This window comes from Haplochromis burtoni, unplaced genomic scaffold (assembly GCF_018398535.1).
Source record: "Haplochromis burtoni strain Fernald_Lab_line unplaced genomic scaffold, NCSU_Asbu1 Contig_22, whole genome shotgun sequence".
Lineage (NCBI taxonomy): Eukaryota > Metazoa > Chordata > Actinopteri > Cichliformes > Cichlidae > Haplochromis > Haplochromis burtoni.
Genome location: NW_024582383.1, coordinates 740,310 through 754,499, shown reverse-complemented (window position 1 = coordinate 754,499; position 14,190 = coordinate 740,310). Strand labels below are relative to the sequence as shown.

Below are 14,190 nucleotides of genomic sequence, written 5' to 3'. Positions count from 1 at the left end.
ACACACACACACACACACACACACACACACACACACACACACAGTCCGTTAGCAGGACAGCTCTCAGTCTGGTGCAGGAGATGAAAGAGGAGATGTGAACTGTTCGGCTCTGTGAGACACCAAGGCCAACGTGAGAGGGGAGCACTAACACAGCATTGTTTTTGTGCTTGTTTCCAACCCCGGGGTGTGAATGTTAATGCTAGAATATTTTTTATGCTCTCAAAAAGCATCTGAAGCCAATTGCATTATGTCACCATATTAAGCTCATTTTCATCCCCCGTCTTGGGAGCAGATTAATGCAAAGCACAAACAAGACTTGGGTGTCCTTGCTCAGGGCCACCGTTTGGCTCCAGCTTCCTACCTTCTCTCTTGTTTACCTGCTAATGGGCAGCTTTTTGTTATCACAGACAAACCATTGTAAAATATTTAGCAATTTGCTGTATCATGCCTCAAATAGCATGTAAAATAACAATGTCTGCTCCACAGAGGGTAGCACACCAGTTGTATACTCAATCCCTGATGTCAATGCACAGGATCCTGCTCCGAGTAATACAGGACTGCATCTCAACCTGGTTCTGTCATCACTAAATTGAGATCACGCAGTTCTGGATAACATTTCACATCGATTTTGTAGCATCACAGCTGAATGACAGTGTCTGCCTTTGGCTCCTGTTAAATATGTATAAATTATCCCTTTGAAGCGTGATTCTGCACCTGTAAGCCTGTGAAACAGCAGGAGACTGACAGCAAATATTCATGAATCACCAGCCATGAAACACGATACTTGAAGCATGAAGCCGCAGCGCACCACATATGCACCTATACATTTATTACCTGCAATGCATCACTGATAAACATTACAGAGTTCCTCTTTGTGTCCAGATCAGTTGGTAACATGTGCACATGTAGCTGAGTGAGGACTGTAGGGAGCTGCTGCCACCCAGAGGTGAACTTTCTTATTATGTTTTGCAGCATTGTCCTCATGTAGTAAACCTAATAAAGTAATAAAGTATGTAAAGTATTTGCAACTGGGACTGTGGATGTGTGACCTCTACAGTTTTAATCTGTTAGTTATCTGATGGATGTGTGATGCTGCAATGACTACATGCATAAAGATTAAGTATGTACCAAGAATAATGTTGCTGATTTTTCTTTTTCTAAACTTTGCTTTGTATTATCCATATTTCATTTCATAAGTACTGAGACTACCTTTTCTTACGTTTGCATGCCAGAAAAACCATATGCATTTAATTTGGTGATTTTTAGTCATGAATAAGTTCATAAGTTCTGAAATCAAGCAGTTAATTAAATAACAAAATTGCAGCAAGTTGATCTTCAAAGCCAATTTTTTTTCATGATTTGAATATTTATATTACTTGCTGATGCTCTTTAATACACTCGTAGTCCATCTGTAACTGTGCATTTTCTAATTAAAGAATGCAATTATTAATGCAATGAATTTAAATGTGTTCAGTATTCATTCACTCTTGTCTGTTATAAATCTTACGGCGAGTAATTAGTCACTTTGTGACAGCTTTGCTCTTCTAGCATGAAATTAATAAAACAGCACCAGGCCAACTACATGTAAAGAAGCACAGAACAACTCTCATATGATGGAGCGAGCACATGAAACTCTGGAAGCCGAGATATTACTGGACAGACTACAGTAGAAGTACACATTAGCTTTGAGTGAGTTAATCTGGTCATTATCTGGAAAACTGAGAAAGGCAATGCATGATCCAGCTAGCCTGATTTGTTTTTGACTTTATTTTTACTCTGTGACAGATTCAAGTGTTCAGTATGGCACTGATTTTTTTTTTAATCTTTATCTTTTTTTCTTTTTTCTTTGTTATAGAGATTCCTGCACATGACACTGCCCACTGCATGCACTCTCAGTACAGATTTAATGCAGAGTGGGACTTTTAAACTGGAGCACCACTTTTACTGCTGCCAGCATCATGATAACGTAGCTAGAAATTGCCACAAGGTGGCAGTTTTGGACTGAACCTGAGAAATCTCAGCTTTTAATTTGTTCTCTTTGAGCATACAGCTTTTTACATTAGGAAGCTGCACTAATACCTTTGGTTAAAGACATAAATAGTTTGGGTGAAGCATAAAGTTAAAGTTAGTTGATCTGAAAAGTCAGCCTCAACATTTTAGTTTAAGCAAAGGATGGGAAGATCACACTCAGTCCAATCAGAAACAAGCTAGAGGGCGAAACTTACTCTTTAAATGATCAGTAGGAATCTCTTTAGAAAAGGAGCGCGATCGTTCCAGTGGCAGAAGTTTTCAACATTTAATTGGCCGTGAGTCATGTGGTCGTTTGTCCTGTTTGTGCTGACAGATGTTAGAAAAATTCAAACTCATTCAATTATGTTTAAAAGGATGTATTATAATAACTTTGTTTCTTCTAATGCAGCGCTCACTGAAAAACAGACTTTCATTAGCATAACATATATTACATTACTATATATCACATCTATATTATATCTATACATAGATACTGGGGCTGGTTCTGCCAGAGGTTCTTTCTGTTAAAAGGGACTTTTGCCAAGTGCTTACTCACACTATAAAGCATTTTGAGGCAACTGTCAGTGTGATTTGGCACCAAACTGAATTGAATATTATTGTATTTTCAAGCAATACTAGAAACCATGTCATTAGTTTTTGTTTTGTGCTTTGTCAACAGTTTGTTTAATTAAGGTTCAGAAAAACCAACCAGGATGCCTCGCTAATGTGCAAGTAGCAGTCTAATACAAAAGGCAGCATGACGTCTTGTATTCAATTTATCATTATAAACTAGATAAGCAAAAATATATTAAATTAATTATGATTTAGTGTACAAATACATATTTCTTATTGCGAGATATGATTTTTTTTTAAATGTATTCAGTCAATTGTAGTAGCCTCTGCTCTTCCCAAGATTTGAGGTGTCATCTCTGTAATGTTTCTTCCTGTCAGCTTAAGGTAGTGATACTTTCACTTTTCATTATCACTTACCTACTTCCTGCATTATTTTATGCCCCATTATTGTATAACTCACATGACAGTGTGATTGCTGGACAGTATAAAATATGCCTCTTTGTTTGTGTCGGCGTGCATAGAGTTACCAGAGGAACTATAACTCCATGAAAAGCAAGCAGTTGTGATAGAGGGATAATAAAAGTTCACTCTAAGCTTTCTCAAAAATCACATCTCCAGCAGCAGCACGGGCAAGAAAGCATCTGTGAGCTCTATTTGGCCTTGCATTGGAAAGTGTCTGCTTTGATTGTAGAGCCTTGACATTTCTAAAGGCTGTGTGTGTGTGTGTGTGTGTGTGTGTGTGTGTGTGTGTGTGTGTGTGTGTGTGTGTGTGTGTGTGTGCGTGTTATTTGCCTAAACCAAGAAAGTGTCCCTGTTCGAAAAGCAATGTTCAAATGTTTCTTGTCCAGCAATGTGAGATCCAATTTGTAAACTTTTGCTTGCTTAGATAGATTCCCAACCCAAGAGATAAGTCCTACAAATTCAAAAGAGCTCAAACTTGCCTTATTTTGGAATTTAACTTTTAATTATTATCCTTCTCTGTGCGGTTTTTTCTGCCAAATAACTCATTAATGTTCTTCCTAGTTTACTGTCATCGATGTGAAATAAATCAAGAAATCCTTATGAGTCATCAAAAAAGCTGACGATTTAATCTGAACATTTCAACACACTGAGAATATGTAAAACAGACAAATCTCATTATGTCGTAGCCTGATTTGTCTGTTTTAAACTTACCTGAATGCCTAAACCTTTATGTTTAATGAATGATAAAACATATAAAGCTTATTATATTTTCATCGTGAACTTTCAGTTTGAGACAGAAAAGCTCTGCCAGGCACTGTGGAGGCTAAATAATTTCCCGCATAATCATTGGATATTAAAAAGAAGAAAAGAGTGAATTTAACTGGCTTCTCTCGTACTGTCCCTAATATCGACCAATCGAAACGGGAGTGGGCGTGGCTTGAAACCGGACTTTCTTCATGGCTTTTCTGCTGGCAGAGGGAGGGGTGATGAGAGTGTTGTTTTCTGTTGCTGCCGGGAGCACACAGAGCTGCCAAGGTCGGTGAAAGTACTGCACACAGCCAGGCTTCGGTGCTGAGCTCCTGTAGACTCCTACACCGACAGACATACCGGTGAGTTTTGAGGTTTGCGCAACTTTGATTCGTGTTTTGCCGGCCGCAAAGATGGTGGGGTCTGTGGGTTAACTTTACTTGGTGTCTTGCCAAAATGTGTACCCGTACAAATCGGGGACTGTCAAACGAGTTCACATGGAGTAATGGGGAGCAGGCGGAGGAAGCGCCAACTTGCTAGCTAATATTAGCTCCTGAAACGAGGTACGTGGTAGCGTAATTGTTGTACTAAGTCTTATCTGCCCGCGGTTTTGTTCTCTTGATATTCACATATGTTGTGATTTCTTTTCCGAGGTTTACTTAGTGGTGCTAGCTTCGCGGTCCGGTTAGCCCACAAACTTAGCTCGGGACTGCTGGAGGCGTTAAATTCGAGCCACACTGCTCTTGTTTTCCCGTTGTTGATTTATAGAAACACATTGTTTTTGCTCTATTTTGATAGCAGATATATGTTAAACCCGGTTCGGTGAAAAGTTATAACAGTTTAACAACTATCTCCGTCTGAAATCACTGCTGTGTAGACACCGCTGCAGACTGATAACAGTGTCCGGTTCATCCTCAGGCAGGTGGTTGGATTAAATGATTTCCTTTCTACTGCTGTAATTTCTGACTGATTGCTGCCTCTTGAACTGGCAGAGGGGGAAAGGCGGTTATAATGTATTTGTGGCCTCAGTCTGCAGCTGATAAAAGTAGCTGTTTGTGTGTCCTGACATGATCTACAATGTGGAGCTCTGCGTCGGCCCTCCGGGTGTTATTCCAGGCTATACTTTATTATTTCCTATTACAACAACAACACACCCCCGCCCCTGGTTCATTCAGCCCAGTACCTCCATCCGTTGCAGTGCTGCCATGTAGGTGGTGGAATCTAGATTCACTGTGGCTTGCCAGAGGAATTAACCAAACAAGAGCCGGGTGCAAATTTGTTCACAGCCTGCAGCACAGGCAGACTGACAGACTTGTCTTGACTCAAATCTCTCAATTTGAAAACCACCTTGATATGCAAATTTTTCTAGGCAATAAGAGGAATGTGCCCATCAAGGCCCTGGTGTACTGAAATGGCGCTCTTTTGTTCAAGAGGACATACAGCAACAGCTGCACTTCCCAAGTGTGTGTGTGTGTGTGTGTGTGTGTGGGGTGGGGGCATGTGTGAGCAGATTTGTCCTGTTTCAGTCAGTATTCCAGGGAGTAATTGCAGCGTTTCTGGAATGCTGGTTAACACTTCAGAGTTCTGCATGTTAGGCAACAGCTGGTGTGAATGAACCTGATCTCACATGAAGGAAGTTGAAATGCTTTGCATGTTATTTGCATGGCCAAGCAGAACTAGTAGTGGTGTTCACACTGAAACCGTGGAGATGTGCTCGGACACGCAGAGTCATACATGCTGCAGCATTTAAGCCAGTTCTGTTTGACTTTATTAGACTTTTGGTCCAATAAGAGGTCCTCTGCACTACTGGGAAGGACCTTTGTTAAATATTCTTATGAATGCATATTGTTCTAGTGACCTGTGATGCATGCTGTGTTCTGTACACTGGGTGTGACAAGAACGAAACTATCTACCTTTGTTTCAACAATGTGGCTAAAGTAACTGAAGTATCAGTTTAGATTTCTTTGCCTGTGGTTGCTGTAAACCATTCCACATATTCCAACATTCCCAGCTAAAACGAGAACACGAGCAAAAAACGTGTCAGACTTTAAAAATTAGGCATGGCACAATTTGAATGGCGTGTCCAGCACTCTGCTCGCCCATCGTCCTGTCAGAAAGCTGCCAGATATCAGTTGAAAGTCTCGTAGTTCTGCGCTCTCACTGCTCAAGGTTTTCTTTGCAACAGAAAAACAGGATATGGTATCTCACACCCTGTCGAACAGTGGCATATTTGTACTTTGTGGTTTTTCAACCTGCTGTTGCATTACAGGTTGCCTGAGGGAAGCACATGGTGTAACACTTGCTGTACGTCACAGCTTGGGAAGACTTTTTTTAATCAGTTCCACTGTGAGATGCTTTGTAACATGACAATAAAGATGCTTAACTGCTTGAAAAGAAGAGCATGAATGGTCTGTGTCCTATTCCTTTAACAACAAAACAGAAACTGTCAGTGTCAAGCTAGCCCAAACTTGCATGTTAGTTTTAATAAAACATTATCTTTATGTTGAGTGTGAACTGCTGTGATTGCACAGGGGAGCCGCTGGTGCCGCCCTGGCAGCCATTCTGCTCATAGAGTGAAGCAGCAGCTTTACTGTCATGGGCTGTTTCAAAGGTAATGCGGTATTTGCAGTTTTTGCTGCTCTCAGACTTCAAATGAAACTGCTCACAGCAGCAATTTTTTGTTTGCCCGAGTCCAGCTATGAATCACAAGTCGCTTTGTGATACGACATGAGAAATCCCAAAGGATTTCCTGCTAGCGCTGCACCATTGCCAAGTCCAATATCTTGAGGCTTAAGCTGTGCAAGCGGTGGGAAGTCTTGTCGTGTCATTATTTCACCGTCGACGCCAGCCGAGGCCAGCCTGCAGCTTCTGCAGACTGTCTGGCACATTTTATTTATGCATGGCACATTTTGGGCAAAATGATGCTTCTTCTTTCTGTGTTCATTTAGCAGTGGGGGCCGTTACTGATGTATGTGCGGAATGGAAATAGTATATTTGCATAAAGTACGTTAGAGAAGTCAAACATGAGGGCTTTGGCAGTTATAATAGTTTGAATGTGTACTTCCTTTTAGGATAAGAAAGGATTTGTGTTAGAGTTGTTAAAGTCATGATTTCATTCAGACTGAACAAGCTGGCTAAGAGCTCTCCTCCTGTTGTCAGCAGCTAGTCATCCAGTTTGCTGTGGACCATCCGCCACTGCTGACTCAGCCAATGCTGCCATCTGGGCTGGAAGAGAAAACAGGACAGATTTCTCCCTGGCTCCAGAGCCTCGGACGCTCAGCTAACAGATTCTGTGTGTTTGTGTAGCTGTTTTCATATATGAGCTGCAGCTTTGAACTTTGTTTAAAAAGACATTTCCAGCAAAGGTGCAGAATGTTAGATGCAGTTTGGTAACAAAAGTTACCGTCCAATCCAGACGTGCAACATTTTTACCTTGATCATTTGAAAAGTGTCAGTGTTTCCCCTCAAAGGTGCTCGATGCTTTATTTTTCCAGCATTTTGAGACCTCATAAGTTTAGGGTACAAGAGTTGTACAAAAAGCGTGTTTGATCCAAGACGAGCGAGTTGTGTGTGGACATCTGCGTGAGAGGTCTGCAGATAATAGCGTCGAGCGTTCGCAGCGAGTCAGTGCTCACGCTCTGCCTCCTGCACACTGTGCTCATGATGCACCGTCGTATAAACCAACCTGAGTGAGTCCAATAGTGAGAACGTGTCTGAGAGATTACATCTGTTGTGGCGTGCTATAAATGGGAAGTCTCCCAAAATGAGCTTGGTGTTCAGATTTGTATTCCGGGTTTTTCTGGGATCTAAGTTGATGTTTGGGGGTGGCTGCGCATGTGGCTGTGCATGTAGCTGCGCATGTGGCTGCGCATGTGGCTGTGCATGTGGCCATGTTTGGTGCAACAGAAATCAAGCGTTGTTGCATTTTATGGTATTTCTAGCCCCCCCCTTTTTTATTATTTTTTTTAAGCTACAGTATATTTTGTGTTTGGCTAATATAGACCCCGCTCTGAAAACACAGCTGGAAGGCGTGTTTGTTTCCTCTATGCAGATAAAACTGCGATGTTTTTGGAATGTTCTCGGAGGAAAACATTTGTTGTTTTGCTCAGAATAATTTCTTCTGCTGCTTTTATGTTTAGTTTTTTTTATATTAATTAAAATCTGGCTGTGGTTAGCAAAGGCCCACCCACCCTTCTGTTTTCAAGGAAGTGAGCTAAAATGCCTTCAGCTGGGGGTTGGCACCAAGGCCCAGCAATAGCTAAAGAAGGACCCTGAGCTGCTCTCGAGTCCAAGAATAAAACTATCTTTGTATGGAAAGCAAAGGTGGCTGAGTATAATTGGCTGCGTCAGTTTTGGGGCCCTGGTTCTGTGCACGTTTGCTTTCTGTCACACTGCCTCCATCTACTGCAACACCTTAATAAACCAGAGCCATTCCCAGTGTTATCCATGACACCCGTGCTTTTACTGCAGTGACAACAACAAACGTCTGCTGTTAATTAAGGTGATCATTTCAGCTTTAATTGAGTGCTTACTGAAACAATGAGCCTTTCAGGCTCTCAGTCTGGCTGAGCAAGATAAATAAATCCTAACTGTTAGGACAGCTTATTCTCTTAAAAGCTTAAAATGTTTTTGAAGCCTAATCCTCCAACATTTAGTGTTCACCGCGAATATTGTTCTTAAGCCTCCTGGTTATATTACTCTGGTTATTTGTGTGTACTAGACCGTGGCCGTCCTGCCGTAGTTCCTGTTTTACGCCAAACTACCCGTCTGTGTGTCTTTATCTGTCTGTGTGTGCAAATACGTGTGTGTACAACCGTTCTGCCTCATGACCCTGCACACTTCCCACTCACGTTTCACTTTTTCTGCTTGCATCCTGTCAGCGTGACAGCAGCTCTCTGGCTGTTTGCTGCAGTTTCGCTGCTCTGTGTCGCTGTTGTTCAGAGCCGTGGTCGTGATGGTCACCTCCGTTTATCTCGGCTGCTCGTGTGTTACTGTTAGTAGTCATTTTTTGGTTTGGTGTGCTGTTGTACTAGGAACACGGACTCCCAATTGGCTGTTTTGAAGTTTATTATATAATAGGAAACTTTTTTTAGTCAATGACATGATTTGAATTCATCCGCTTTTATAACCACAAACTGTCTCACATGGCCTAATAACACAGCAATAGTTGGTTTTGTGGTTTGTTTGTTTTTACATAATTATTTAAGTTTGTTTCGGTTGCTTTGGTTGTTGTTCAGGTTTTGCTACTTTGTAACCAACCTGAGATTCATTCTTATGAGGTCTGCGTTATGTCTGGTATTAACATGTTTCTGAAGCCCAAGTCGTTATACAAGTGCTTATTTCAAACTACTTACAGCAGTTTGCACAAAATTGCTTTGGCAGTTCACTTGGTTCCAAATGCCCAAAGCATCATTTTTTCTGGGCCAGTGGAAAATTGGAACGCTTTGGAAGAGCAGCTCACAGTTCAGAAACTACAAGATAAGAGTCAGACTGAGCTGTGGGTGACAGTCGTTGTAGGGAGGCGTGTGAGGGATCGGCCAACTACACGCTTAACCTTTGTCACCTGTGATTGTTGGCAGCTGAGATGCTGCTTTGTGAAGCCTTGTTAATTGTCGTTGTTGTACAACACTGGTTTGCTGGGGGCTTTATTATAGCCACCTGTCCCTGCTCTCTGCTGGAGACTGCAGCTCCCTTATCTCCACACTAACGACTGTAATAAATGTTGAAAATGAGCAAAGATTAAGTGCTGCGTCTCAGGATTGTTTGGCTGTGTCAGAATAAACGGAGCCACAGGAATCACTACACTGAACATGAAGCTAGCTGGTGCTAGCCTTGCTCATGTTAGCTACTTACTGTTGAAGCAGTCGATTAGTCTACACTTCTGTTTGTGTTTAGCTGGTCAGGAAAGTCCATCGTTCTCCCGTGGACTCGGTGTAGGCTTGATCACACTGACTGCAGGTTTTATTCTTACTATAACTGCAAGCTTGATAAAAGTACAACAGACTTGAGTACTTGTCCACAGCAAAGAATAATCCAAGCCTTGCCCTTCTTGCTCTTCTTGCATCAGTTATCCTTCACAGCTCACTGAGCTCAGCTGTTGTTCAGCAGCTCCCTCAGTGTTGGTGAAAATGAGACCGTTAGGATTTGCCAAGTTCTCCAGTTTACTGTAATTTCATAATTCCCGCCGGGCTTAGTGATAACCACTGCATATGTGGAAGACCCCACAGCAACGTCCATGTTGGAAATGTCAAACTCTCATAGATATTGTTCCCTGCTCCTAACACATTAAACTTTAATAACTGACTGTCGACATGCAGCCTGATATTAACTGGTGCCTGTGCAGTGATTAATGTCATTTGATCCAGTTGTCACTGCTGTTTATGTTGTTGCTCGTGGGTGTAAAAGTGTAATTATATTTGTGTTCGGTTCCGTAGAGGCGATCACCATTTAACACTAAACGCTGTCAGCCTTCTGCTACGGGGTGTCATGCTTCCTAGTCCATGTGGTGCAAGACACTTTTCTTTGTAAGCATAATTCTGCTGTGAGATGAACCGAAGGATGGAGTGGGGGGGGGAAAACAGGAAACATGGGAAACAAGGTCAGGGTAGCAAACAGTCCAGCCGGCTGGGAATCAAACTGGACTCCCTGCTCAGATACACAACACATTATTTCTGACTTTATAATATCTATAACTTTGATTAGCCAGCTGTGCCACAACACTTGTTGTTCTGGATTTGGACGACTCTGAGAAGGATCAGAGCCTGTGCACAGTCACTGATCTCAGCAGGAACCCCGAAGCTCAGAGTTTATTATTCATGACAAGCTTAAAGTCTGTGAGGGCAGGAATGGGTGGCTGTCGTGCTTTGCAGTGACGGTTGTAAAAATAGTGGGCGAGATCTAACCAGCAGCAGCTTGGGGGGGGCTGCAGGCTTAAACTCTGACCCCGATTACTGTATGTTGGGATTGTGATGATTAATGTTGATTATTAATCTTGATAATTTGATTTTGTAATTACTTTGAATTCCCGACAGAGGGTGTTACAGGAAAAAATCGACTTTCTGTTACGTACTGCAGCCCTGCCCAACCACAATAAACAGCTATTATCATCATTTCATTTGCTGTGTGTGATGCATCACTAATGATTGATGCGCTGTGAACAATGTTTCCCAAGTCTTAACTGCTCATTTCGACCACTTTTGATTTTCTTGAGCAGAAATTTCCATTACAGAATATTGTACTGCAAACAAAAAGATTGATCATTTAAAAAATTTATACAAAAATGACCTTTCAGTACTTTATGATCTAGATCAATGAGAAACCCTGGATTTACACTGTGCACACACACAGAAGCAGTTTGGGCCGTAACAGCGTGTAAGTAAGATACAGAGGAAAGACCTATATTTATTTCTTGAGAATAAATCAATGTGAGATTGCTGTAGCAGCAACAATGGCTGCCCCGTGGTGTGCCTGGGTCAGGCCAGCAGACCAGGGAGCTGCAAGTGTCCTCGCAGAACGCTTTGAAGCGATGACACCGGCCCTCACAGCAGTGTTTATGGAAAGCCTTAAATAGGTTCATTTTCTTAAGCAGCACCTCGCTCTGTTTTTACAGAACTTACTTTGAGAGCGTTTCTCTAAGCTGTGAACAGCAATCTCATCTGTGGGTGTACTGAAAATGCAAAGAGTTAATAAGAAGAAAAATATGTTATTGGAGTGATGAAGGGGAAAGAAGCACTGGCTGCCGGGCCTCACTGGTAGAGAGCAAATACAGAAATGAGCAAAAGGCTTTAATGCTTTCTTAATCCTTCAGTCCCCTTATCAAGCTGTTTTCCCTGACCCTGTCTCCTTTGAATGCATGTTTGCTCGGTGAATGTAACATAGCTCTCAGAGAAATGCCTGCATCCATGTGATACCTGCAGTGACGCTAACCATATGCTAGCTAACCTTTGTGGTAAAATTAGTTTTGTTTAGCAATCGTGTGTTAATTACGTTGGTTTGTGTCCCTTCTAGCCGTTGTTTAGAACTGCTGGTTCTTTGGACTCGACTGTGACCTTTTTCATAATCTGGAATATAAAAGATGGAGGTCGTCACTATGACATCACCCTCTGGTTGGGGGTATAAAACACTCGGGGATACTTTCTGATTTATGAGAAAACAGCCACTCAGCCACCTTCATCTGTGTGGTCATACAGGGAGTGCAGAATTATTAGGCAAGTTGTATTTTTGAGGAATAATTTTATTATTGAACAACAACCATGTTCTCAATGAACCCAAAAAACTCATTAATATCAAAGCTGAATGTTTTTGGAAGTAGTTTTTAGTTTGTTTTTAGTTTTAGCTATTTTAGGGGGATATCTGTGTGTGCAGGTGACTATTACTGTGCATAATTATTAGGCAACTTAACGAAAAAAAATATATACCCATTTCAATTATTTATTTTTACCAGTGAAACCAATATAACATCTCCACATTCACAAATATACATTTCTGACATTCAAAAACAAAACAAAAACAAATCAGCGACCAATATAGCCACCTTTCTTTGCAAGGACACTCAAAAGCCTGCCATCCATGGATTCTGTCAGTGTTTTGATCTGTTCACCATCAACATTGCGTGCAGCAGCAACCACAGCCTCCCAGACACTGTTCAGAGAGGTGTACTGTTTTCCCTCCTTGTAAATCTCACATTTGATGATGGACCACAGGTTCTCAATGGGGTTCAGATCAGGTGAACAAGGAGGCCATGTCATTAGTTTTTCTTCTTTTATACCCTTTCTTGCCAGCCACGCTGTGGAGTACTTGGACGCGTGTGATGGAGCATTGTCCTGCATGAAAATCATGTTTTTCTTGAAGGATGCAGACTTCTTCCTGTACCACTGCTTGAAGAAGGTGTCTTCCAGAAACTGGCAGTAGGACTGGGAGTTGAGCTTGACTCCATCCTCAACCCGAAAAGGCCCCACAAGCTCATCTTTGATGATACCAGCCCAAACCAGTACTCCACCTCCACCTTGCTGGCGTCTGAGTGGGACTGGAGCTCTCTGCCCTTTACCAATCCAGCCACGGGCCCATCCATCTGGCCCATCAAGACTCACTCTCATTTCATCAGTCCATAAAACCTTAGAAAAACCAGTCTTGAGATATTTCTTGGCCCAGTCTTGACGTTTCAGCTTGTGTGTCTTGTTCAGTGGTGGTCGTCTTTCAGCCTTTCTTACCTTGGCCATGTCTCTGAGTATTGCACACCTTGTGCTTTTGGGCACTCCAGTGATGTTGCAGCTCTGAAATATGGCCAAACTGGTGGCAAGTGGCATCTTGGCAGCTGCACGCTTGACTTTTCTCAGTTCATGGGCAGTTATTTTGCGCCTTGGTTTTTCCACACGCTTCTTGCGACCCTGTTGACTATTTTGAATGAAACGCTTGATTGTTCGATGATCACGCTTCAGAAGCTTTGCAATTTTGAGACTGCTGCATCCCTCTGCAAGATATCTCACTATTTTTGACTTTTCTGAGCCTGTCAAGTCCTTCTTTTGACCCATTTTGCCAAAGGAAAGGACGTTGCCTAATAATTATGCACACCTGATATAGGGTGTTGATGTCATTAGACCACACCCCTTCTCATTACAGAGATGCACATCACCTAATATGCTTAATTGGTAGTAGGCTTTCCAGCCTATACAGCTTTGAGTAAGACAACATGCATGAAGAGGATGATGTGGACAAAATACTCATTTGCCTAATAATTCTGCACTCCCTGTAGATGAAGGTGGCAGATCTCTTTTGCAACAACAGGAGCATTCAGAAGAATCTCTAGAATAAATAAACAACCTGCATATTTGGATGATCTTGATAAGTCCTCGAAGGCTGACTGTTTGGTTTTTGTTTCGTGGCTGTCTTGTTTTCATATTTACCTGACAGACACAGGTGCCAGTCTCCTTATCCAGCTGTCAAAAAGTTTTTCCCTCTCTTAGAATAAGAACTTCTTTATCTGAAGTATCATCAAGTCACAGTCTACTGATGTCATTGCTTCAAGGCAGTCTGCGGCAGTAGCACATCTATCTGAGCATGTTAAGACAACCTTGCTGCCTCTGTAGCTCTCAGAGAAAGGGCATGTGTTGAGGAAGTTAGCTTGATGCATTCACATTCATATTTGCTAGCGCTGGTTTCACACACAGACATGGTTCCCTTTGTATCTACATTGCTGTTGACAAGCAGGGCTGGGCAGAACAGAAGTGGCATTGAACAGAAACGTAGGAGGAATTTTTACGCCTGGAGTCCCGCGCTACGCAGCACTAGCTGCTAGCAGCCAGCGACTCTGCCTCCCCCTGCTCTCCGAATACCAGCCTCCTGCTTCTGCTTTCCCACTTGCTCGTTTTCTTCGAGTCTTTTCCTCCGTTTATTGTTCTC

General features: G+C 42.2%; 1 protein-coding gene across 4 annotated transcripts in view; it reads left to right on the top strand.

Annotated features, from left to right (window-relative positions):
* The first annotated feature begins 4,001 nt into the window (after positions 1-4,001).
* Positions 4,002-14,190, top strand: part of fam49a (family with sequence similarity 49 member A) — a 31,952-nt gene continuing 21,763 nt past the window's right edge. For all 4 annotated transcript variants that reach the window (XM_014332049.2, XM_042218673.1, XM_014332048.2 and 1 more), the window contains exon 1: positions 4,002-4,154. The gene's annotated coding sequence lies outside the window, so the exon portion shown is untranslated. The remainder of the gene's footprint in view (positions 4,155-14,190) is intronic.